Source organism: Tamandua tetradactyla, chromosome 11 (assembly GCF_023851605.1).
Source record: "Tamandua tetradactyla isolate mTamTet1 chromosome 11, mTamTet1.pri, whole genome shotgun sequence".
Taxonomy (NCBI): domain Eukaryota; kingdom Metazoa; phylum Chordata; class Mammalia; order Pilosa; family Myrmecophagidae; genus Tamandua; species Tamandua tetradactyla.
In genome coordinates, this window is record NC_135337.1 from 31,175,062 (window position 1) to 31,201,432 (window position 26,371).

The window sequence follows — 26,371 nt, forward strand, 5'->3', positions numbered from 1 at the left end:
ATGACAATCTAAAATGTCTCTAGGCATTGCCTGATGGCCTCTAGGGGACAAAATCATCCCCAGTTGAGAATCACTGATACAGAGAAGGAAAAAGAGAAAAAGAAGGAAAGAAAGAAATTTGTGTACATTTAGAGGACGAGAAAGCAAGCAAATGTAGCAAAATATTAGCAATTGATGAATATAAAAGGATAATCACTATAGTATTCTTTCAAATTTTCTGTAGGTTTAAATACTTTCAAAATAAAGAGTTGGGGAAAAATAAATCAGACTGAACTTCTTACTAACTGAATATAACTGGAAATGTATGGACTTTGTCAAAGTTATATCAAGGGATAAGAAATGTTTTGTATGTATTATCTCTTTTTTGTTCTCCTGCCCCTTCTGTCTCACCAGGGCCTCTGTAATGGTCTCCACAAAGCCATTCTTGCCACATCAACCCCTCTCCAATCCATCCTGCATGTTGCTCAAGTTATCTTTCCCACAGCGCACATCTGGTCAGGCCTCATCCTTGCTGAAGAAATCTTCCCATTGCCTTCAGGAGACTTTAGAGTTCTGAGCATAATCCTTCATTTCTGGCCCCTTCCTGTCTTTCTGTTTCATTCCTGTAACTACCATGTACCGTTTGCTTTAGTAGTCCTGGAAAACTTCCAGTTTCTTAAACATACCATGCTCTCTTGTATCAACCTGTCCACCCCACCTTTTCTGCTTTGCCCTATAATGCCCTTCCCCATTCTCCCTGCATCCCCTTTCACTTGGCGTTTCCAAGTTTCCTACTTGGCTTTTAAGTCTCATCTCCTAGAGGAAGTGACCTTTCAGTAATTCCTCACTAGCAACCCCATGCCATGTGCTCCAAATTGTATGTATGTGATACCCGGCACACACTTTTCTTACAGCACTTATGATCCTAAATTGTCATCAGGGGTTTCCATCTTTCTTTCGCCCATAGTGTAATCTCTGTGAGAGTGCAGATGTCAGTTTCCTTTCTCTACCCTCTATCTAGACCAGAGTAGATGGTTGGTAAATATTTGTTGAATGAATGAATCGGCATAAACACTTGTACAGACACAGAGCTTTATGTAATGGGTCCTGCAGGTTTATTACTTTTATAAAGATAATTTATGTAGACAATGTGTCACATAATATAGATGAGCTTATGATGAAAACTATGTTACCCCTTCCACTTCCCCATATCCCAGGCCTTACTCCCCCAAAGTAGTCTTTTTTTAACAAACTTTCTATATTTTCTACTGGCTCCACATCTACCTTCTAATGTTGTGTTTCTTAAGTGAGTTGTACCATCTTGGGGAGTACATTAGATGCTGAATTTGGGTGCTGAAATAACTTATTGGAAATTTTATTTATTTATGTATTTGGGTATCTTAAAAATGTTTATCTTTGTCAGAATACTTGATTATTTTCTGTAAGTGTTTTGGTTTATGATTATAATAAGCATTCCTTCTCTGAAAAACCCCTTCAGAATTATTTTCATGTGCTTTTACTTTCTATTTTTGTGTTAATTACAGTATACGTGTACTAGATTAGTACAGTTATAAATTTATATAGACTGTAAATAAGTAAATATACATATGCTGGGACTTGTGCTCAGGAAAATTTTCTTGAGAGTATAGTGTGTGTGGTAGTTAGATTCAGTTGTCAACTTGGCCAGGTGAGCATACCTAGTTTTGTTGCTGCAGACATAAGCCAATGGTACGTGAACCTCATCTGTTGCTAATTACATCTGCAGTTGGCTAGGAGGCATGTCTGCGGCAATGAGTGACGTTTGACTTAATTGGCTGGTGCTTAAATGAGAGAGAGCAATATAGCCCAGCCTAAGCAGCTCACCATTCCTCATCTCAGCACTTGCAGCTCAGTCCAGGTCTTTGGAGATGCAGAAAGAAGTCATCACCCCGGGGAAAGTTGTTGGAACCCAGGGGCCTGGAGAGAAGACCAGCAGAGACCATCCTGTGCCTTCCACGTAAGAAAGAACCTCAGCGGAAAGTTAGCTGCCTTTCCTCTGAAGAACTAAAAAATAAATCCCCTTTTATTAAAAGCCAATCCATCTCTGGTGTGTTGCATTCTGGCAGCTAGCAAACTAGAACATATAGCATGAGCAAAAACGTTTGGAGACTACTGTCTAAATAATAGATTTTTACTTCTATTCTTTTATTTATCAACTCTAGATCATATCTACTGACTTTCCAACTTAAAAAAATGAATAGTTAGCTTTCTTATACTACCATCATTCTCTCTTTTCCAGTGTTTGATAGTTACATTATTAGCTTTACTTCTCTGTTGGTTAACTTGGTAACTGCAGATAATAACTCTTGTTTTTCATTTCATCCCCTTTTGACAGGCTCTCAGCTCCTCCTCACCCCCCTTTATAAGACGGAACATCAGAACATGTACTCCTTTTTCCACCTGTGCTCTTCCCTCTTCTGTTCTCCACTTTTAGTCAGCTACACTTTTACATTTTAAAGCAGTTTTATTGAGATATATTCACATACTACACTGTCCATCCAAAGTGTACAATCTATGGCTTTTAGTATAATCGTAGAGTTGTGCATTCATCACCATAATCCATTTTGGAGCATTTTCATTACTGTAAAAAAGAAAAGCCTCATACCCCTTAGCCGTCACCTCTGGATCCCTCTGTCCCTGCCTAGTCCTATGTAACCATTAATCTAATTGTCTCTATAAATTTATTTATATTTACATTTTATGTAAATGTAATCATACAATATGTAGTATATTGTGTCTGATTTCTTAGGATCATGTTTTAAAAATTATTATTAAACTAAGTTGTAGGTTTATGGAAAAATCATGTAAAAACTACACATGTTCCTAAATACCCCCGTTACTGACACTTTGTATTGGTGTGATACCTTTGTTACAAGTGCTGAAAGAATATTAAAATATTGTTAACTGTAGTCCATAGTTTATATTAGGTATGTATACGTTTACATCATCAAAGTTGTATCCTATATTTTGTCCCTTTACCACAACCAAGTCTCCATATGAGTTGAATCTAAAGGATGAAAGCTATAAATTGTATTACATTATTATGACTTATTAATTCTTCCATAAAGGAAAATCTCCTTTATGAACCTGAGACCCACTGACTTCAGCATGTAGTTATTTTATCCTTGTCAGGAAAAGCAGAATTAACAGACTGCGCCAATTGCCTCTTGTGATTAAGCAAACTGCTTCAAGGATCTGTTCCTTCTCAGAAGCTAAACCATGTTTCTGCCAGTAGGAAAGAGAACCTGTGACTTTTGCAAATTCCCTATAAAAAGTCCCTTTTTTGTTTAGAAATCATGCTTACTTTTTAATGTTTCTATTTAAGAACAACAATTAAAAACCTAGCATTTAAATGTTCTAAAAACGATCATGGTGATGAATACACAACTATGTGATGATGTTGTGAGCCATTGATTGTATACTTTAGATTGACTGTATGTGTGTGAAGATCTCGCAATAAAATGTTTTTTAAAAAGCTTAGCATTTAGGTTTCCTGATAAAGTAATAGAGTTATGATTTGATATCATCATGGGCTGTAATTTCTTCCCTGTGTAGCTAAGGCACCTTTTCTTTTAGGGTGGTTACACTCAGCTTTAACTGATTCTATCATCTACCCCACCCCAACCCCAAGTGAACGGAGCCAGTTCTGAAGCCCTGGCCATTTAAATAATGAAAAATGACTCTTTGTCTTGCAGGTAGAAACTGGATATCACTCCCCTCTGCGTTTATAAAAAATAAGGAGAACAAAAATTTAAAAATAGAGAGTGAAACCCTTTTGGCCAGTCTTTCTCTTGAGGTCCTGAAATTTATGTCTTGAGTCTCAGCAAATCAAAGTTAGTTCTAGCCCAAGATAAAGGGCATTTCTAATTTTAGCACCCCCTAAAATATGATTCTATAAATATTGTTTAGTGCAGAGCGAATGTATGTGCTAGGATTACATTTTCTGCTCTTTAGGGCCAGGATTATGACCCCTGGGCTCTCTAGATCCTGTGGCAAAATAAGTTTACTTCATGTTTGAACTGTAGCTTTTTTGTGCCATGTTTTTTTTTTTAGGGGGTTGGGGTGGGAATGTCTTGTTTTGATTTCTGATTTTTCAAGGAGTTTTTAATTATTTTTCTTCTTTTTCTGGCATAATATGCCTTTATTGTAGTTTGACTTTTTCCATTAACTCTGTTATTTTTCTATTATGTGGAAACCTTCTTTTTACCAGAAACCTTCTCTTCTGTTCTCCAGTTCTAGTCTCCTTTGTCTTTTACTGTCCTTAATTATGCATCATAATACCAGAGAATACCCTGAAATAAAAAGAGGGTATGGGAAGTAAAATTTCTGAGTCCTTTCATATCTGCAGTTGTCTTTATTGTACCCTAGCTTGTTTGCAGTTAGCCTGGGTGTAGAATTCTAAGCTGAAAATGATTTTTAGTATATTCGAAGATGTGCCATTCCCTGCTGCTGCTGAGAAACCAGTTTGTTTTTCAATTTTTCATGAGTGTCCTGTTTTTCCTATTCAGGATCTCTTTTGTATTCTTGTTGTGTTGATGTTCCTTGAGGATGTGTACAGATGTGAGCCAGTTTGAAAGGATTATGCCCCTAGAGAAGCCATGTTTTAACCCTGAACCATCTTGTGAAGGCAGCCTTTTCTTTTAATCCCTATTCGGTACTGTAGGTTGGAAACTTGATTGGATTGTCTCCACAGAGATATGAGGCACCCAACTGAGGATATTAATCGTTGATTAGAGGGAGATGTGACTCCACCCATTCCAGGTGGGCCTTGATTAATTTTCTGGAATCTTTTAAAAGAGGAAACGTTTTGGAAAAAGTGAGAGAGCCACGAGAACCACAAGAGCTCACACAGCCAGAGACCTTTGGAATGAAGAATGAAAATGCCCCTGGGGGAGCTTCATGAAGCAAGAAGCCTGGAGAGAAAGCTAGCAGACACCACCATGTTCGCCATGTGCCTTTCCAGTTGAGAGAGAAGCTGTGAATGTCATCAGCCTTTATGAACCAAGGTTTCTTTCCCTGGATTCCTTAGATTGGACATTTCTATAGACTTTCTTTAATTTTACAGCTTTAGGACTATAAACTTACAACTTAATAAATTCCCCTTTTAAAACCAATTCTGTTTCTGGTATATCCCATTCCAGCAGCTAGCGAACTAGAACAATAGCTATACTTTGTTTTATTGTGCTTCACTTTGTTGTTCTTCACAGTTGTCATTTTTTACAAACTGAACATTTGTGGCAACCCCGCATCAAGCAAGCCTATTGGTGCCATTTTTCCAACAGCACGTGCTTACTTTGTATCTCCATGTCACATTTTGGTAATTTTTACAATATTTCAAAATTTTATTATAATTACATCTGTTATGATGATCTATGATCTTTGATGTTACTATTATAATTGTTTTGGAGTGCCATGAATCATGCTCATAAAAGATAGCAAGCTTAATTGATAAATACTGAGTGTGTTCTGACTGCTCCACTAACCACCATTCCCCATCTCCCTCCCTCTCCTTGGGCCTCCCTATTCTCTGAGACAATATTGAAATTAGGCTAGTTAGTGGAACTACGATGGTCTCTAAGTGTCCAAGTGAAAGGAAGAGTCACAGATCTCTCATTTTAAATGAAAAACTAGAGATGATTAAGCTTAGTGACAAAGGCATGTCAAAAGCTGAGACAGGTCAAAATATAGGCCTCTGGCACAAAACAGTTAGCCAAGTTGTGAATGCAAAGGGAAAATTCTTGAAGGAAAAGTAGCTACTCCAGTGAGTAGCTACTCCTTGAATGATAAGAAAGCAAAAAAAACCTTATTGCTGAAATGGAGAAAGTTTTCATGGTGAGGATAGAAGATCAAACCAGCCACAGTATTCCCTTAAACCAAAGGCCCTAACTCTTTCCAACTCTTTGAAGGCTGAGAGAGGTACGAAGCTGCAGAGGTTGGTTCATGAGGTTTAGGGAAGGAAGCCATCTCCATAACCTGTAAGTGCAAGGTAAAGCAGCAAGTGCTGATGTAGAAGCTGCCACGAGTTTTCCAAGAGATCTAGCCAAGGTGATTGAAGTGGCTACACTAAACAGATTTTCAATGTAGGCTGAAACAGCCTTCTATTGGAAAAAGATACTGTCTAGGACTTTCATAGCTAGAGAGGAGATGTCAGTGCTTGGCTTCAAAGCTTCAAAGGACAGACGTATTCTCTTGTTAGGGGCTAATGCTGCTGGACATGCTCATTTACCATTCTGAAAATCTTAGGGCCACTAAGAATTATGCTAAATCTACACTGCTCATGCTTTACAAAAGGAACAACAAAGTCTGGATGACTGCATATCTGTTTACAACATGGTTTATTAAATATTTTAACCCCACTGCTGAGACCTACTGCTTAGAGAAAAAAGATTATTTTCAAAATATTACTGCTCATTATCAGTGTACCTAGTCACCCAAGAGCTCTGATGAAGATGTACAAGGAGATAAATGTTGTTTTATGCCTGCTAACACAACATCCATTCTGTAACCCATGGATCAAGGAGTCATTTTGACTTTCAAGTCTTACTATTTAAGAAATACATTTTGTAAGGTTATAACTGTCATTGATAGTAATTCCTACAATGGATCTGGGCAAAATCAATTGGAAACCTTCTGGAAATGATTCAGTTGACTAGAGGACATGAAGAACATTTGTGAGTCATGGAAGGAGGTCAAAATATCAATGTTAACAGGTCAACATTGTTGAAATTACAACAAAGGACTTAGAATATTACATCAACTTGGTTGATAAAGCAGCAGCAGGGTTTTAGAGGATTGACTCCAGTTTTGAAAAAAATTCTACAGTGGGTAAAACAGTATAGTGTGCTACAGAGAAATCTTTATTTCTTGAAGGGAAGAGTTAAACAACGTGGCAAACTTAACTTTTGTCTTAAGAAATTGACGCAGCCACCCCAACCTTCGGGAACCACCACCATGATCAGTTAATAGCCATCAACACTGAGGCAAGACCCTCTACCAGCAAAAAGATTACAGCTGGCTAAAGGCTCAGTTGCTGGATGACATTTTTTAGCAGTAAAATATTCTAAAATTAGGGTATATACATTGTTTTTAAAGACATGATGCTATTGTACACTTAATATACTATAGTGTGGTGTAAACATAACTTTTACCATCATTAGGAAACCAAAATATTTCAGGTGACTTGCTTTATTGTCATAGTGTGGTGGTCTGGAACTGAACCCACAGTATCTCTGAGCTATGCCTGCATTGGACACGCCCCAGGCCCTTCCAAGCTGAAGACTTGGGTCTTTGTTCAGCTCTGAGAAATTCTATTATTTAATAGTTTCTTCCCCTTTTATTTTCTGTGTTCCCTCTTTCTGGAACTCTCTTATTTGTTAAATGTTGTGCATCTTTGACTGGCTATTCATGTCTCATCATTTCTCTATGATTTCCATCTTTTTTCCCATATACTCTCATTCTGAGTTTCCCAGTTTTATTTTCCAGATCATCTGCTGATTTTCTTTCCTTTTTTACTCAACTTTTTAGAGTCCAAAAATTTTTAAATTTAATTTAAAATAGTTCTTCCAAATTCTTTGTTCATTTTCATGGCTTCCTCCTGTTTTATATGGATATGATATTCTCTTGGATCTTTTGAATTAGTAGTGTTTGTTTTGTTTTTTTTTAATTAATCTTTTCTTATGTCCCTTACTTATCTTTGTTCCCCTCAGGGTTCCCTTTCCTGTATGCTTTTTCTTAACGCTTCTCTGTCATGCTGTTGGTTTTCCTCATATGCCTGTGACTTTTGATGGGCTATTCATGTTTTAGAAAGGACTGGGTAACTGATGTGAATTTCCTCTGCTGTTTTAAAGTTGGTCGATTTCCCTACTGACTGAGCGCCCTGGGTAGGGTGGTCTGCTTTGACTGGCTCCTTGGTTCTTGGTGCCTCCTCACTCAGGCTGGAGACATTGCCCCAGAGGAGTGCTTCACCCTGGGCTCCCAGTATCCACACAGAAGAATTGTCCTTCCCCAGGTTTTTTTCCTTCAGCTACCCAGTTTTCAGCTGATGGTTAATGCTGGACTGCCGGTGAGCTGGGAGGGGAAGGGGGCATGTGGAGCGAGGAGGGTGCCAGCCTGTGCGGTTCCAGGTACAGACTTTCAGTTATCCCCCATCTTTAGCCCCATCTCTCACTCCTGCCCTCCCTGGTGCCTCTTGGCAAAAAGCATAGAGCCATCAGGTGTTCAAGGGAGCAGATTGGCTCTCTAGATTCCTTCCAGCATTCCAACGAGCAGTTTGGCTCCCAGCTCCTGTCGGTTCTCTTGTGCAGTGTTCTTGGCCTGTGGCTTTCTCTGTCTATCTCATCCCTCAACACAATTCCATCTGTGTTTTGAATTCTGGAAATTTGTTGAAGTTTGTCATCCACTCCTGAATCCTCAACTTCCCTTTCTTTCTGCTGTTAGCAGTTTGTTGCCTTTTTTTTTTTTTGCCCTCCTTTATTTCAATTTGGTTTTGTAAGCTTTAAGTAGTATATATATATATATCAATTTATCATCTTGAGCTAAATGTTCTTATGTGAATTTTAAGCTACAATTTTCTGAATATTTAGCTGCGCTGTTTATTTTTAAGGCTGCAGTGTCTGTTTAAGCATCATATAATTAATAAATTAATGTGCTGTAATAAGGCAAGAGAATTGAGGGTAAATAACTTCAGAGGCATAAAGATATGATGATACAGTTTTTTCCCCTCCAGAAAATCTGTATAATAACTGCAGTTGGTTTTATTTAAAACAAAAACAAAAACTACTCAAAGATTAAGGTCTTAAAATTAGCATCAATTTTGTGCCTGATTTCTATAGTTTATAAGTTAGCAATATCCTTCCCCCGTACTCCTAATGCTACCCGTCCACCTATGTCCTATAAAAGATCTTTATATTAATATAATGAATTGCTTAAACATTTCATCAGCTTTTAAACAGCACTTTGGTGAACTAGACAGGCTTATGAGATCATTTATTCCCCTAGGAATGAGAAGGGATAAACAAGCCTTTTTAGTCTATGATAGCAGAATGCTTTGGTGAATTTAAAGGCTCTAATTATTATGCTTTAAACTACAACTTAATTTGCTTCAGTCTGAGTCTTAACTTTCAAGTGGAGTGCTTTCCTTGATATATTGTGTTGCTATTTTGGTGTTTGTCATCTCGGTACTGCATTTTTCCTCATCAAAAAGCATTTACTGCTCATTTCCACATATTTCCTGTGCTGGTGTTGATACTGTGCACTGCAGATGTACATTAGTGTTTAAATTTTGGTAGACTTTCAAGAGGTATGGAGCTGGATACTTTAAGGAAATCAATTTCTTGATACTTAAATTCCTCATGTACTTTTTCTTAATATTATTCTGCCTGAGAATGCGCCTGAGATTGAGGTTCAGGGTCTCCTTTCCCACCTTCTCTTTTACAGTTGCCCTTCTCCCACTTTACAAAGGATGGCAGACTGCTTGTCCACCTCCAGTCTTTCAAAGGTCCATTGCCCTTGATGTAAAAACCAACAGCCGGCCAAACAAAGGGCAATTGAAAATATTTGGTCTCTATGCTAAGACAGTGAATGACTTTGTAACACTATCCCAGGGAACCACTGAGTACAGATCCTTTTGCAAATCAAATAGCATCCATGCTTTGCTTCCAACTGAACTGAAAGAGGGCCTAATCAAGTTGTCTGCTAATTAACTCATAGATCATTAAATGTATTTTGATGGTAGATTACTGTTAATTTTGTCATATAACTCAAAAAGATTTCAAAGATGTGAGAGACATTGCTATAACAAGACTTCTATTCTTATCTCATTTATGATTTCTCACCACTTAAAGTTACAGAAACAAAAAATAGGGATAGAAATGATGCTGACCCCTATTTCATTCTGACAGTGATAGTCATTGCATGGAAACATGAGCTAATTGAAGAAAAAAAACCTCACCCTTTCCTTTATAAGATGCACATTCAATAAAGCTTTCCTTCTTATAGTAAGAATTTATTAAATAAAATTTGTTGTGTATTTTATATTTTAGCTGACTGGGTAGTGTATTAGTCAGGTTCTCAGAAACAGAACCAACAGGAGATATCTGTAAATTTGAGATTTATAAAAGTGTGTCATGCAACTGTGGAATGGAAGAGTCCAAAATTTGTAGGACAAGCTGTGAAGCTAGTAGCTCCAATGAAGGGTCTGGGCGAACTCCACAAGAGAGGCTCGCTCGCTTTGAAGAAGCAGTGAAAAAAATCTCTCTTCTTTAAAAGATTCAACTGATTGGATTATCTCATTGGTGGTAGGCCGTGCCTTAGTTGACTGCAGATGTCATCAGCTACAGATACAATCAGCTGACTGATGATTTAAGACACCATCCTTCTGGTTTATTAACCAGCCACGAAATATCCTTGCAGCAGCAGTCAGGCCAGTGCTTGCCTGACAAGACAACTGGTCATCATCACTTGGCCAAGTTGACACCAGAGCCTAATTATCACAAGTATTAATAATAATTGTAAAGAAAACTCAGCCTAGAGAAATTGTTTTAACACTTGGAGTCTTTGATTTCAGAAAATAAAGAGAAATGTCAATTTATAGACATTTTTTGTTGAGGAAAAATATATTAGTAAAAGGCTTCCAAACATAAAATAGACTACATTAAAAAGAATTTGTGTGGGAGGAAGCATTCTTCTCTAATGGTTACTATACAGTTACATTTTTTAAGACGGTGTGGTACTCCCACAGGGATTGAAACTAATCAATGGAATAGAATAGGGAATCCAAAAATACAGGCACACAAATATGCCTAATTAAATTTTGACAAGGGAACAAAAGCAATCCAAAGGGAGAGGGATAGCCTTTTTAATCAGTGATGCTGGAGCAATCGGACGTCCATGGTGAAAAAAAGAAAAAAGAAATCTTGACTTAAATCTCACACCTAATACAAAAAAATTAAATAAAAATGGATCATGTCATAAATGTAAAATATAAAACTATTATAGAAAAAAAGGAGTAACCTTTGCGGTGCAGGACTAGGCAAAGACTTGACTAAAGTATGATCCATAAAAGGAAAAAATGATAAATTGGACTTTATCAAAATTAAAAGCTTTTGTTCTGCAAAAGACTCTGTTAAGAGAATGAAAAGACAAGCTACAGACTGGGAGACAATATTTGCAAACCACATTCTGACAAAGGACTAGTGTCTGGAACCTATAAATAAATCTCAAAATTCAACTGTAAAAACAAAACATTTCACTGAAGAGGATATGCAGATGGCAAATATGCAGTGAAAATATGTTCAGCTTCCTTAGCCATTAGAGAAATGCAAATTAATGCCACAATGAGTGTGACACACATACACACAAGTGCATATACAACTGGTGAAATCTGAATAAGCTCTATATTGTGTCTGTCAGTTTCCTAGTTTTGATAATTGAACTATTGTTTGTTATGCAAAATGTTAACGTTGGTGTGGTTAGGTGAAGAGTGCTTGGGACCTCCCTGTTCATTTCTTAGCACTTTCCTGAAAATCTATAAATATTTCACATTAAAAGTTTTAAAAAATAATTTTTAGTAGTAGAAAGGAAATATAAGTTCAAAGAGAAAAAGGAGAGATGTAGAATTTCTGATGATTAACTATTTATTCATCAAGGGTTTTTTGGAATGGCGGCTATCAAATTGCTGTAGTTTAAATTCCATGATACATTTAAGAATGATACAACAGCTTTTCCAAATCCTAAAGAACACCTGGGGGTTATGTAAGATTCTACAAAGTTTCCATGCACTAGGGCAACTTTCCAGAAACCTACAACCTTCAGATGGGGCCTTGGACCAGAAAAGTCCTGAAATGCAGAGAGGCCCGTCTCTCCAGAACATCACCTGGTTCCATCCCCCATCCCAATTATCAACAGCCCCTTCCAATGAAAAAGTTAGAATGGGCATAGCCGAAGTACTCTAAAGAGTGGGAGAAGGATCAAGGATGATGGTGGAGTTATAGAGGAAGGTTGGGATTAACAAGTGAGTGTGATTGCTGAATTATTATGTTGATATTTCTTTTAGTCTCCAGTATCTTAGAGCAGCTAGAAGTAAAAACCTAAAATTGTGGAATTGTAACACAAACCAAACTCTGAAATCTGTTCTACAACTAATTGTTGCGATGTGCTTTGAAATTTATTCTTTTTTTAGTGTATGTTATTTTTCATACACAAAAAAGTCTATTGTGATGATAAATGCAGTTATATGATTAAAATATTAATGTAATCATGCTCTGCATTAAAGAATAAAGAATTTTGTAACAGCTTTTTAAAAAAAATTCAATATTTACAATATGGTAGAAATCACTCCTTTGCAACTATTTAAACTTGTGAAAAATTTTAGATGTCAACTTAAAAATATGCAGAGTTTTCAAAATTCTTTGGGGGTACACAAACAAAAAAGATAGATTTTAAGAGCATAATATCCCACTGATGAAGGGACTATATTTCAAAAAGTATACTTAAAAAAAATAAAAAATATTAATCATCAGAGGTAGGCAAAATATTAAATAATTTGAGATCTATCAATTAGGGGATGGGATTGTAATACCAAAAAGCCATTTTAAAAAAATGAGAAGATAAACTATACTACTTGAAAGAATAAGAAAAGAAAGAAGTTGTGTGTTATATTGTGGAAAGGTAATATTGATGGCTTTTAATGCCTAATTGTTGAATCAAGGTGAGGGATGTGTTCATACAGATGTGTTTAATAGCTATGTTCTAAACAGCTTCTTTTTTTTCTCCTTAAAGGAAAGAGGTTGCAGAGGAGAGTGGGGTTTCAGCAGTCTGTGGTAAGGATAGAGTGATGAGGGATAATCACCTCCTCCCCCAGCAATCACTCTGAAAGGACTACATCAGGTTTGCCTTTAGATAATCATAATTTTAGACTTCCTCTGTCTGCCCCCTCAAAATAAAATCTCTCTATGTGTTGACAATGTCTGAACTTTATTGAATAGAATTAAGGCTTCCATTTCTCACTTTTAGTAGGTTTATAAAAGTACTTGTGGGATTAGTGTTATAGTGTGGGATTAGTTATAGTGTAAATGTACTGTAGCCATTTGATGATTATAGATTATGTCTTATTTTCTGGTTGACAGAAGAGAGGAATGTGGAGGAAAGGGGTATCATGGATGAAAGGGGTATCTGGGAAGGTGAGGAAGCAAAGGGTTAAGGTTTGAAAGCTACAAATACAAGGAGAAAGAAGAGATTTTGGCCTTGCTAATGCATTGCTTCATATGATTTATGAATGTTTTGGTTAATTGTGTGTGTGTGTGCTGTATGCCCAAGGTCACATTTCATTTTTTTTCCATGTGAGTATCCTGTTATTGCAGCACCATTTGTTGAATTCTGTTTGTTTGTTTTTTCTTTTTCTGTTTGCTTGTTTGTTTTTTTGGAGGGGAGTGCATGGGTCAGAAGTTGAACCCGGGTCTCCTGCATTGCAGGTGAGAATTCTACCACTGAACTACCCCTGGTTTGGGTTAATTTTTTAAAACACTGCTGACTGCTTTGCAAAGGAATTTGTATCTCTGAGGAGTAATTAACCTAAAATAGATCCTATTAATTCAAATTAATATAAAAACGGCCCACAGCTAAATCTATCACATAAATGTAAAAATCATTATAATATGTAGACTTTCCTCTCCAAAGGAAGGTTATGATGAAATTTAACCATACAAAATATTAGTATTGGATGATACACATCTGTATAGTATTATTTTTATTGATGTAATTTTGAATGTGAAGAAAAGAGGAAGAGAATTCTACTGTTATATGATTTTAAGAGGAATAATAAACTTTAGCATGATATTTAGAGCATGCGATTTAATTTGTATCAAGTCTTGTCTTTCTTAGCCTTATTTTTTCATTCCCTGGTGAGATGATGATGATGACTGATAGGAAGCTTTTTTAACTCACTAATAACAATTATGAAAGAATTAATAGACTGTTGAGAAAGGATTGCTTTAATGTCCTCATAAAATGCTATTATATCCAAAAAATATAAATTTTTAATAACTTTCAAACCACATTTTAGTTTTCTGTGTTGGACTTTTGCCTACTCAAAAAACTTTTAGAAGTCAGATTAATGACATAGCCAATTTCCCCCCTACAACGTGATTGTTTTTATCTGTGGTATATATTTATGAGTTACCTTGGAGGAATCAACATATTTTTTCTTATTGGGAGCTGTTAACATACTCTCTACATAAGGATTTCTAAAAATTCTTGTACCAAGTCATTTAAGTTTTTGTCGTATTGAATATAAAAAATTTCATTATTGTGTATGATAATAAACAATGCTTCCACAAACCACAAAAGTTCTACAGATTTTTTTTTTACATTTAGTAAATAAATAGGGGACACATTTATGTTATCTATTGTGAAAAAATTTCTTCTAATATTTTTGTAGAACTTTGGATAAGATAACAGTTTACATGTGTACTTGTGGAAAGAGCCCAGATAAGATAACACAGTGGAGCCACACATGATCTTTTTTTTTTTTTCCTGCATCTATAAGCACTTTCAAGATTCAAGCTAGTGAATATATATCTTGATAGGATGCCCTTCATTTAAGCCTTACAGTGGGTGGGTATAGCTTAGAATCAAACCTCTGGCACTTCCACCAAGGAACTGTAGAGATTGTGGCACCACAGGAGACTGCTTTACATGTAGGTGTTGGGAGGAGAGAGTATCCCTAGTTCATGACTATTATCATGAATTTGCATTATGAAGTTTATTTCAAAATAAGCTTTGAAAAAGCATATAGATGAAGGAAAATGAAACTACCCTCAAGTTGAGGTGTAATTTTTAACTCTGAAATGGACTTTTGACACAAACTAGCAGTTGTTTAAGATTTTCCAAAGTAGAATGAGTGAAAGAGTTATTTTTTCTTATGTACTATATCTGCAAATTGGGAAAGTATCCGCCAGGTGAGACTTTTCTGAATACAGTATCTGATTAAAGATCAGAAGATGGTTAAAGATCGGTGGTCTAGGCAATAATATTTTTCTACCATCCTAAAGTTTATTAAAGCCTTAATAACATCTATATTAAATAATCAATACTTGTCAATGTAGCTTTTGGAAAAAAATTATACTCTAGAGAACAATTTAAGAAAATGCAGACACCCATGCACAATCAAGAACCTTCTCACTGATATTCATTTTGTCAAAAAAAAAACCAATTTTTCCTCCATGGTCTAAGTAAAATGACTCACTCTGTATTGTTAGCCCATTTGAAACCAGTCTACTGAGACCTCTACCCAGTTTCTCATTTAGCCAATTGTTAAAGACTGTTAGACATTTTTATTGAAGTCCTAAAGTGAAATGGGCTTCTGACTTGGCGTGTTAGTGCCCCGCTTTCATTCCTTAACAGTTCAGTTCCTCTATGGGTCTTTGTAGAAAGGAGGAGGGAGGATTCTATTCAGATATGGCCTTCTAGAGTGGTTGAGCAAAAGCCAGAGAAAATTGTTACCACTCCATGCTGCAGTTCCCCCAATATAACAATCAGGCAAAATGAAGTGGTGATTAAAAGCATGCACTTGGGAGTCAGACACACAGGATTGAGATCCTGACTCTATCACATTTATGCTGTGTGCCTGTAAAATAATGATAATAAAAATATTACTTTCATGGCGTTATTATGAGGGTTAAATGAAATAATGTTATTATGAACTTACTTCTCTGTATAGCCCATAATAAAAACAGTGGTAGGCAGGGAGAAAATAAAATTATTCCTTTCTAATACTTTTTTTTTTAAATCAGAAAAGGTCAAATTTCTTTGCTACTAGGTCCATAATTCTGTGAGGCTCTGAGCTTGGGTAAAGGTTAGTCTGCAGTTAGCTTAAATGAGCTTTATTATTGCATACTTTGAGATTCATCCAAGGAGGACTGACTTTTTATTGAAAGGCCAAAGCCTCAACATGAAACAAAAAGAAAAAGTAGTGCTTCTTAAATTTTTATGGAAGTATTACATGCATGCAGAAAAGTACACATATGATCAGAAACAAAACTTTCCAAACACCCGAGAAGCCCTCTTCATGTTCTCTTCCTGTCATCACTGTCCCCTGCAGTGGTAACCACTATCCCAACTTCTAATAGCATAGATTGTTTTTTGCCTGGTTTTGTTTATCTATATAAATGGAATCATATTTACCTTTTGGGTTTGGCTTCTTTTTCTTAGCTTTATGGTTGAGAGACCCATCCCTATTGTCATATGTAGTTATACATAACTCATTCTTATTGCTGTAGAGTATTCATTGTGTGAGTATACTCCAACTTATTTATCCATTCTACCCCTAATAGGCATTTGGATAATTCCCAGTTTTTAGCTACTACTAATTTTGAAGCTATGGAATTCTAATACCTGTCTTTTTGTGAACATATGTAAGCATTTCTGTTGGAGTAGAATTTCTGGGTCATAGATATGTACATGTTCAGTTTTAATAAATATGACAGTTTTCTAAATGATTGTAACAGCTTATACCGCCAGCAGTTTTTGAGAATTTCAGTTGCTCCATATTTTCACTAATACATTGTATTTTATATCTCTTAATGAAGTTGGGCATCTTTTCATGTTTACTGGCCATTTGAATATCCTCTTGTACACGACTCTTCAGAACTTCTGCTCATATTTCTATTGGGTGAGCTATATTTTTCTAATTCATTTATAGGGATTCTCTATATAATCTCTGTAGAAGTCCTTTGCCGGATATATTATTACGATATCTTCTTCCACTTCTGTGCTTTATTAGTGTCCTTTGGTAAAAGGATTATATTCTTAATATAATCAAACTTATCAATTTTTCCTTTTATGGTCAGAGCTTTTTATATCCTATTTAAGAGATCTCTATTTTTTCTCCAAAAATGTTTCATATTTTCTCTAAAAGCTTTATTGCTTTATCTTTCACTGTTAGAACTATAGTTCACCAGGAACTGATCAAGACTGTAATCCATCAGGAAACTAATTTTTTCCCAATCAGAGATTCAAATGACCTCTTGCTGGAATTTTTTGAAAAGCAGCATGAATACTTTGGTAATAGTTGGTCATTTCACCAGTACCATGACATCCAATTCTGACCCAACTGGAGACTGAAAGAACATTTCAAAGTCTGTTTTCTTTCCTGGTTCACAATCTAGAGGAGAGATTTCTGTTCAGACACCCACAAACTGAAAGGTATATCCTCTGGAGCTAGGTAAAAGTAAAATGTACTATAATTGTGAAGTAATACTCACAAATTATTTACGATGGGTTAGTCACCAGATTATGTGCTTGGAGGAAAGTAGAGTGACTGGAGAAAGATGTCGACCTAACAATGTCCAATTTTGGACTTTATATGAAAAATTTTTAAAAATTAAGATCAGTAGTAATAATAATGCTTTACATTTATAGAACTGCTTACAAAGTACTTTCATTTACACTATTTTATTTTGATCCTTGTGCTAACTAAATTGTAATATTTTCAGGAAAACTATTTATTTTACCAATTTAGCAGAGGAAAAAAATTAAAATCCACATCAGTTAATTAGCTTTGTTAATAAAACTGATAGCCCACTAGTATTACTGCCTTTGTCTATTTTGGGCAAATATGCAAATTGAATCAGAGAAACAGAGAAGCCCCAAAATATTATTTATTTTTTCAAAGGAATATGAAGCTTCATTTTTAAATCAAAAACAAAATATTTTAGGTCTGATGAATAATTGGAGCTTGGAGGGTGTATTAGCTAGTGTTCTCTAGAGAAACAGAATCAACAGGAGATATCCACAGATGTAAAATTTATAAAAGTGTCTCACATAACCATGGGGATGTAGAGTCCAAGGTCTGTAGGGCAGGCCACAAGCTGGCAACTCCGGTGAAGGTCCACAATGAACTCTCAGGGGAGGCTGGCTGGACAGCTGTGGAAATATAAGGGTCCAAGGTCTGCAGGGCAGGCTGTGTAGCTGGCGACTGCGATGAAGGGTCTGGGCGAATTCTTTAACAGAGGCTTGCCAGCTGAAGCAAGAAGAGTGACTGTCTCTTCTGTATCCTCCTTAAAAGCCTTCCAGTGATTAGATTAAGCATCACTCATTGCAGAAGACACTCCTCATACTGATTACAAACACAATCAGCTGTGGATGCAGTCAGTGCAATCATGATTTAAGTCCATGAAATGTTCTCATAGCAACAGACAGGCCTGTGCTTGCCCAACCAGACGACCAGGCACCACCACCTGGCCAAGCTGACATATGAACCAGACCATGGCAGAGGGGTTTCTACTCATAGAGCTCAATAATCTCACCTTCTCCTGTCATCTTCCTCTTTTAGCCATCAGTTAATTTATAGAACTGCTTACAAAGTACTTTCATTTACACTATTTTATTTTGATCCTTGTGCTAACTAGATTGTAATATTTTCAGGAAAACTATTTATTTTACCAATTTAGCAGAGGAAAAAAATTAAAATCCACATCAGTTAATTAGCTTTGTGATGCCTTAATCATTTTTCTAGCACCTTACAATTGAACTTTTCTGTTTGGTGCCTGCTAGTAAAGGGACATGTGACTAACATGCAATTAAAATGGACCTAAAAGCATCCAACTTTAGGTACAAATTTAAGGTTAAAAGTATAACTCAGAGATTATCAAATCTGTGTGACCCTACTCACCTGTGAGCTCCTAGCAGCTGGTGAGTGCAGGCACTGAGTTTTTATACCTTTTGTTTTTTTTTCCGAGAGTAGCTGAAAGTTAATTGCATATAATGAACTTCCCTAATCTGTGTGAACTAAAAATCTTTCAAGTAGTGAAACAATAAAGGTAAAAGGTTTTTTCTATTAATGGTACATTTTTTTTACCCCAAACGTCTAAATGACCTATGCATTTAACAGGCTCAAACTTAAATGATCCAGAAGCATGTAACACTCAACAAAGCAATAGATGAAGACTATGTTAGAGGTGCATGATACTTGTTACGGTGGAAAGAGCTAGAGTAAAAGCCACCTTGAGCTGCTTTTATGTTCTCCTTCTCTGCCCTCCCCATTCAAACAAACTAGACTCGGGTTTTCAAAACTATTCACTTAGTTAAATGAATACAAAAAGATGTAACCTAAATCACCATAACTTCAACTGTGTAATACATTTTTCTGATAATATCCTTCTTTTCTCTGACTATATGGAGCTAAATCTATGGCTTTTTTATAGCGGAGATGATTTTTCCTGTATTTTAACTAGTTTAGTTAGTCAAATATGGAATATATTTCCTTGCTTTATTACTTGAATAAGTGATAAGATAATAAGGATGAGATAAAGACCTTACCCTTGAGTTATCTGGAATCATATATTAGATGATGGAATTCACTTTAGTGATCCTTATCCAACCTGCTGATTTTATAGATAATGACTTCATAGGCTAAAGTCACATAGCTAGTTAGTAGCAGAGCTAGTACTTAAATTCTTATCTTGTGACCCTGATTTCAGTGCCTTGTTCCCCTTTAATATACGCACATGCTGTTTCTTAAGTCATAATTTTTAAAGAATCTTTCCAAGTTGAAAGAGACAGAATGCCTCGATTGTGTTTTAATAATTTTTGATCGCGTTCTAACCTCATTTTACTTTCACTGGCTCTGTGACGTAAAATACACAACATTTTTTAAACCACTAAGTATAGGAGTTGCAAAATAAAAGTATATTACCATTTCTAACAAAATTCGGATTGGTAAAGAGAACCTATGACTTTCAAGTTTTTCAAATGACTTATATTAAAAGAGTTTAAGGGTTGGGGGGGCCACGGTGGCTCAGCAGACAGGAATGCTTGCCTGCAATGCCAGAGGACCAGGGTTCGATTCCTGGTGCCTGCCCATGTAAAAAAAAAAAAAAAAGAATGCAGCTTTAAGACAAGATAAACTTATGAAGCATGTAATAACATGGATGGACCTAGAGAATATTATGCTGAGTGAGTCCAGCCAAAAACTAAAGGACAAGTACTGTATGGTCCCACTGATGTGAACGGACATTCGAGAATAAACTTGAAATATGTCATTGGTAACAGAGTCCAGCAGGAGTTAGAAACAGGGTAAGATAATGGGTAATTGGAGCGGAAGGGATACAGACTGTGCAACAGGACTAAATACAAAAACTCAAAAATGGACAGCACAATAATACCTAATTGTAAAGTAATCATGTTAAAACACTGAATGAAGCTGCATCTGAGCTATAGGGTTTTTTTGTTGTTGTTTTTTACTATTATTACTACTTTTATTTTTTTTCTCTATATTAACATTTTATATCTTTTTCTGTTGTGTTGCTAGTTCCTCTAAACCGATGCAAATGTACTAAGAAACGATGATCATGCATCTATGTGATGATGTTAAGAATTACTGAGTGCATATGTAGAACGGTATGATTTCTAAATGTTGTGTTAATTTCGTTTTTTTTCTTTCTTTCCGTTAATAAAAAATAAAAAAATAAAAAATAAATAAATAATAAATAAATAAAAATTTAAAAAAAAAAGAGTTTAAGGGTTCGTTTCCCAGTGCCTGCCCATGCAAAAAAAAAAAAAAAAAGTTTAAGACCTCAGCAACATACTCTTTTTAAAATTATTTAGTAAGGTATTCCTGCTCAGTAGAGAAGTTGAAAGATTATTGGCCTGGGAGTTGCAAGACCTGCATTTTATTCAGCTATTACCAATTAGCTCTGTAGTTTTGGGCAAATGACCTACCTTCTCGGGCTTTGGTTTGCTCATCCTTAAAATAAGGGAATAGGGCTAGAATTATGATTGCCTCTTCAATAAATGACTCTCATTATTGCCGAATGTGACAGGTTAGGCAGAATAAGCTTGTTGTCAGAAGTCTTTGGATAGAAAAATGATCTGTGTCTCATATTCTTTATCTTGACATGACTAAGTAATCACAGACCAGCCAGCCAGCAATCAGTCTCCATCTGTAGAGCAGCCCCTGTTGTCCATGTGAAGCAGCCTGGAGAAGGGCCAGATTTTATTTTTGCCAGAAACACTGTTGGCAAATCTGTATCCCTAGAGATGTCTGTTTTGATTTTGTGGTGCAGTGCACAACTTAGTGAAAAAAGAAAAGGAATGCTGAGCTATTTGATTCTAAATGCTCTCGGAGTTAACTCATGTGCATCTGTTTCCATACTATCTGTGTTTCAAGATGTTTGGAAGATGGAGGTAAGCCAAAATTAAACAAAAAAAGGAAGGCGAGAAACCTTACACAATATATGCAAACTCTGGAAATGAATTTGAATTGTATGTGTTTATACAGATTGAAATGTTTTTATATATGTATGAATATTAGATATCTTCCCAATTATATCATTTTAGACTTTTTTGCACTTAACTTTCTAAACTGGTCTCCTGGCTTTAAACTGTTTTTTAAAAAATTTTTGTTTCATGTAAAATTGGCACATTATACAGATTTCTCAAAATTATCCCATTATCTTGCCTTCTGGAAATAAGTATTTGAAATTGAATAAATTCTCCAAAGTTAATCTTACTTAAGCACCAGTTTTACTGGGCTTTATATATCCGTTTAGAAATCCTAAAATTTCTTGTTTTTAGTTAGAGGATCAAAACTGCCAAGCATTTAAAGTTCCCCAACCCCACTCCGATGTGGTCCTTTCTTTCCCATCAAAATGAAATAATTCAGCAAATGTTTTGGGTATCTATGTATGAGACATTGTGGAAAATAAAAATGAGTAAAATCTAGGCTTCTTTCAAATATATACTATCAGAGTTAATGATAACATATCCAGAATTTTTTTTTCCATTTGGAAACTTGTTCTGCTTCATTCCAGTCTATCTAAACAGTTGCAAAGTTTGTTTTCTAATGATAATGGAATTGTTGGAATTCAATAACAAAACGATACCTGGAAAACTCCCGAATATTTACTCTGCAAATAAACTTCATTGCCCACCCTCTTATGTGGTACATGACTCTCAGGGGTACAAAACTCCCTAGCAACATGGGACATGACTCCCAGGGATGAGCCTGGCTCTGGCACCATGGAACAGAGATAGCTTTCTTGACCAAAAAGGGGGAAGAAATGAACCAAAATAGAGTTGCAGTGATTATGTCAAATAATTCCATTTGTAATTAAAAAAAAAATCCCTACAAAGAAAAACTGCAGGCCCAGATAGGTATCGCTGTGAATTAATCAAACATTTATGAAAGAAACAAAAACAAACTTACTAAATCTTTCAAGAAATAAAGGGAGAAGAAACATTTTTCAACTCATTTTATGAGGCCAGTTCATTCTGATACTGAAACCTAATATTAAAACAGTATATTTCTAAATAAACTATGGATCAAAAGAAAATCATACATTCCAGAATAATGTGGGCAGAAAATAAAACTTATTTGCAAAATTCCCTTGGGAAATTGGGGGAAAATGAGGAACTATTAAACTTCCCCACTTGGGGAATTCCTGATACTCTCTCAAGCATTAGGGATTCCCAATTTAATAAACTAAGCCCTTGATCTTGAGGCTTTCCTTTATGAAATTTATTTCTGTAATGGAAAAGCTAGGCCTGCTTTTAATTATTCCTGAGGGTCACCCACAGAGAGCCTCTTGTGTTGATCAGATGTGGTCTCTCTCTTTAAGCCAACTCTTCAAATAAACTCACTGCCCACCCTCCTGTGTGGGACATGACTCCCAGGGGTACAAAACTCCCTAGCAACATGGGACGTGACTCCCAGGGATGAGCCTGGCCCTGGCACCATGGAATAGAGATAGCTTTCTTGACCAAAAAGGGGGAAAGAAATGAGCCAAAATAGAGTTGCAGTGCCTAAGAAATTTCAAATAGATTAAAGAGGTCATTCTGGAGATTATTCTTAGGCAAGTTTCAGCCGGATATTACAAACCACCACAGTACACCAAGCCCTAACCAATAGTATTCCTGAAAATCCTAGGGAGTGCTCTAGGCTCTAAGTCTCTATAAAAGTTTTTCTTAGTAAGTTTATTTTTCCCTAAAGATGGAGAGAAAGATCAAATGAGAGGGAGGAGGTATAATTGAGCAATTAGGATGTAACAATTGACTGTGACTACTAACTCATTATATAGATACTTCTTTTTAGTGTCTAGTGTTGTAGAATAGCCAGAAGGAAATACCTGAAGTTGTTGAACTGTAATCCAGTAGCCCTAGTCTTTGATAATGATTGTAAACCTAGCAAAAAAAAAAGTCAATTGCCTGTGTTTGTGTGGGTGTATTTCTGAATGTTTTGTTCTGTTTCACTGATTTTGTCAGATATATATATATATATATATATTTCTAACAACACTACACTGTCTTAATTAACCTACCTCTATTGTAAGTCTTAAAATTAGGTAGAGTCCAGTACTAGTGGTGAGTAAGAGGGTGGGCAAAGGGATATGGGATGTTTCGGGTTTCATTTTTCCACTTATTTCTTTTTCTGGAGTGATGCAAATGGTAAGGAATGCCCAACTATGTGATGATGCTGTGAACCATTGTATACTTTAGCTGGACTGTATGGTGTGTGACTCTATCAATAAAATTACATTTAAAAAGACAATTATAAGGAAATTAGAAAATATTTTATACTGAATGATAATGAAAAAAACATATCAGCAACTTGGCATTGCAATTAAAGCAGTACTTAGAGGGACTGTTATAGCTTTAATTGTTCATATTAGAAAAGAAAAAGGGCTTAAAATTATTTAATTTTCCAGAATTTAGAAAAAAGATAAACAAATTAAACCCAAGAAGGAAGAAAATAGCAGATATCAACAAATAGAAAATAGACAAACAGCAGGGGGAACTAACAAAGCCAAAATGGTTTCTTTCAATAGATTAATAACATTGAAAAAACCCTAGTTTTATTAGGGTTTTAGGAGAGAAGAAAAAAACACAAGTTACTAACATTGGGGATGAAAGAAGGAATATTGTTATAGATCTGCATCCATCAAAAGGATAAGACGGGAATACTAAGAACAACTTCATGCCAATAAGTCCAATGACTTAGATGAAATGGACATATACCTGGAAAAACACAATTTGCCAAAACTAACACAAAATGAAATAAAAAATCTGAATAGTCCTCTGTGTCAAATTCCATTTGTAATTAAAAAAAAAAATCCCTACAAAGAAAACTGCAGGCCCAGATAGGTATCACTGTGAATTAATCAAATATTTATGAAAGAAACAAAAATAAACTTACTAAATCTTTCAGGAAATAAAGGGAGAAGAAACACTTTTCAACTCATTTTATGAGGCCAGTTCATTCTGATACTGAAACCTAATGAAGACATTACCAAAAACTTAAATCAGTACACAAATTTCAAATCCCTTAGAGCAGTAATGTAAAAACCTTACAAGCCCATGCCCTGATCAAGATGGCAAAGTAAGATGCTTCAGGGCTTTGTCCCCCCCCCCCCACACACACACACAGAAGCATTGAACAACCAGCAAGAACTGGTAGGAAATCTTACTGAGATCTCCAGAAAACAGTTAAAGGATTGCAGTTAATAAGTCAAACACTGAATCAAGAAAAAAGCCACTTAAAAGTGGTAAGATAAGGGTGCATAGGTGCTTCAGTGGTAGAATGCTCACCTTCCATGTGGGAGATCCAGTTCGATTTCCAGACATGCACCCCACCCCCACCCCCCAAAAAAGTAGTGATATCATGGCGAACAGTGGGGTAAACATCTGATCAAACATGATGCTGTTATAAAAAGGAATGAAGTTGTGAGGCATGCAATGATGTGAATGCAACTGTGGGACATTTGGTGAGGCAAAATAAGCCAAAAACAAAAGAGCAAATATTGTATGATCTCACTTAGAAAATATTTATAAGAAAACTGGGGCCTAGATTGTAAGCTTTTGTAGTAGTCACATTTAGTCCAGAGTAGTAATTGTTATTTGTGGATTTAGAGGGGCTGTATGTAAAATCTTGCATTTAAAGATAAGAATGAAGCCGATTGGGTCAGCTTTAAGGTAATTCAGAATACAGGGGTAAGGAAGATATTGCATGTATTTTAGAACCTCATCTACTCTTTGAGACCAAAAGAGGAAAGTTTTATTATGTCAAGAACCTAGGTTTTCTGTAGCACAGAATCTAACTCAACATGTCTAGATAGATCATTTAAACAATCCAAACACAGGGAGCCCAGAATAAGAATGAGAGTCTATAATACTGTATAGCTTAATGTAATACCTGGATACACCCCAGAGTCTATTAAGCAGATAATCAAAAAGTATTGGTAAAGTCCTTTGAGGGATGGGAGAAAAATTATAGAACTACTGAACTATACCACCTGGGAAACCCTGGATACTGTGCCAAACATTAGGGACACCCAAATCAATAGCCCAAGCCCTTGATCTTGAGGCTTGCTCATGTGAAGTTTATGTATGTAGCGGAGAAACTTAGCCTACTTATAGGTATGCCTAGTGTCATCTCCAGAGGACCTCTTTTGTTGCTCAGATATTGTCTTTCTCTCTCTAAGTCCAACTCTGCAAGTGAAACCATTGTCCTCCCCACTTTGGGACATGACATCCAGGGATGAGAGGCTCCCTGGTGGCATGGGAGATGACCCTCAGGGATGAGCCTGGCCCTGGCACTATGGGGTCAACAATGCCATCCTGACTAAAGTGAGGAACGAAGTGTAATGAATAAGGTATCAGTGGCTGAGAGTTCAAATAGAGTTGAGAGGCTACTCTGGAGGTCACTCTTATGCATACTTGAGTTACATATTGCTACCTATCATAACTTGCCAAATCCCAGCCAATACTATTCCTGCCAACCCTAAACAATACCTAGGGTATTATATAAGATTCTATAATGGTTCCATGCACTAGGGTAACTCTACAAACCTACAACCTCCAGTTGAGGCCCCGGACCAGTTAAGTCCTGAAATGCAGAGGGGCCAGTCCTTCCAGAACATCAGCTAGTTCCATCCCCCTATCCCATATTATCAACAGCCACTTCCAACGTGAAAGTTAAAATGGCCATTGCCCAAACACCCCTAAAGAATGGGAGAAAGATCAAAGGTGATGGTGAAGTTATACAGAGAAGGTCAGGGTTAAAAAATGAGTATGAGTGCTGAATCATTATACTGATATTTCTATTAGCCTCTAGTACCTTACAGCAGCTAGAAATAAAAGCCTAAAATTGTGGAATTGTAACCCAACCAAAATCTGAAATCTGTTCTACAACTAATTGTTGCAATGTACTTTGAAATGTGTTGCTTTTATGTATATATGCTATTTAAAGAGAAGGAGGAGTATAACAGAGAAGATAGGATTTAACAAATGAGTATGACTTCTGAATCATTATATTGATATTTCTGTTGATCTCTCTAGTCTCTTGAAGCAGCTAGAAGAAAAA

General features: G+C 36.0%; 1 protein-coding gene across 2 annotated transcripts in view; it reads left to right on the forward strand.

The window, feature by feature from the left end:
• DIPK1A (divergent protein kinase domain 1A) overlaps positions 1–26,371 on the forward strand; it is a 146,869-nt gene that overhangs the window by 7,390 nt on the left and 113,108 nt on the right. Inside the window, exon 2 of one of the 2 annotated variants that reach the window (XM_077120258.1) lies at positions 12,796–12,903. The exons of the other annotated variant lie outside the window; for it this stretch is intronic. The gene's annotated coding sequence lies outside the window, so the exon portion shown is untranslated. The remainder of the gene's footprint in view (positions 1–12,795; positions 12,904–26,371) is intronic. 2 annotated transcript variants of the gene reach the window in all.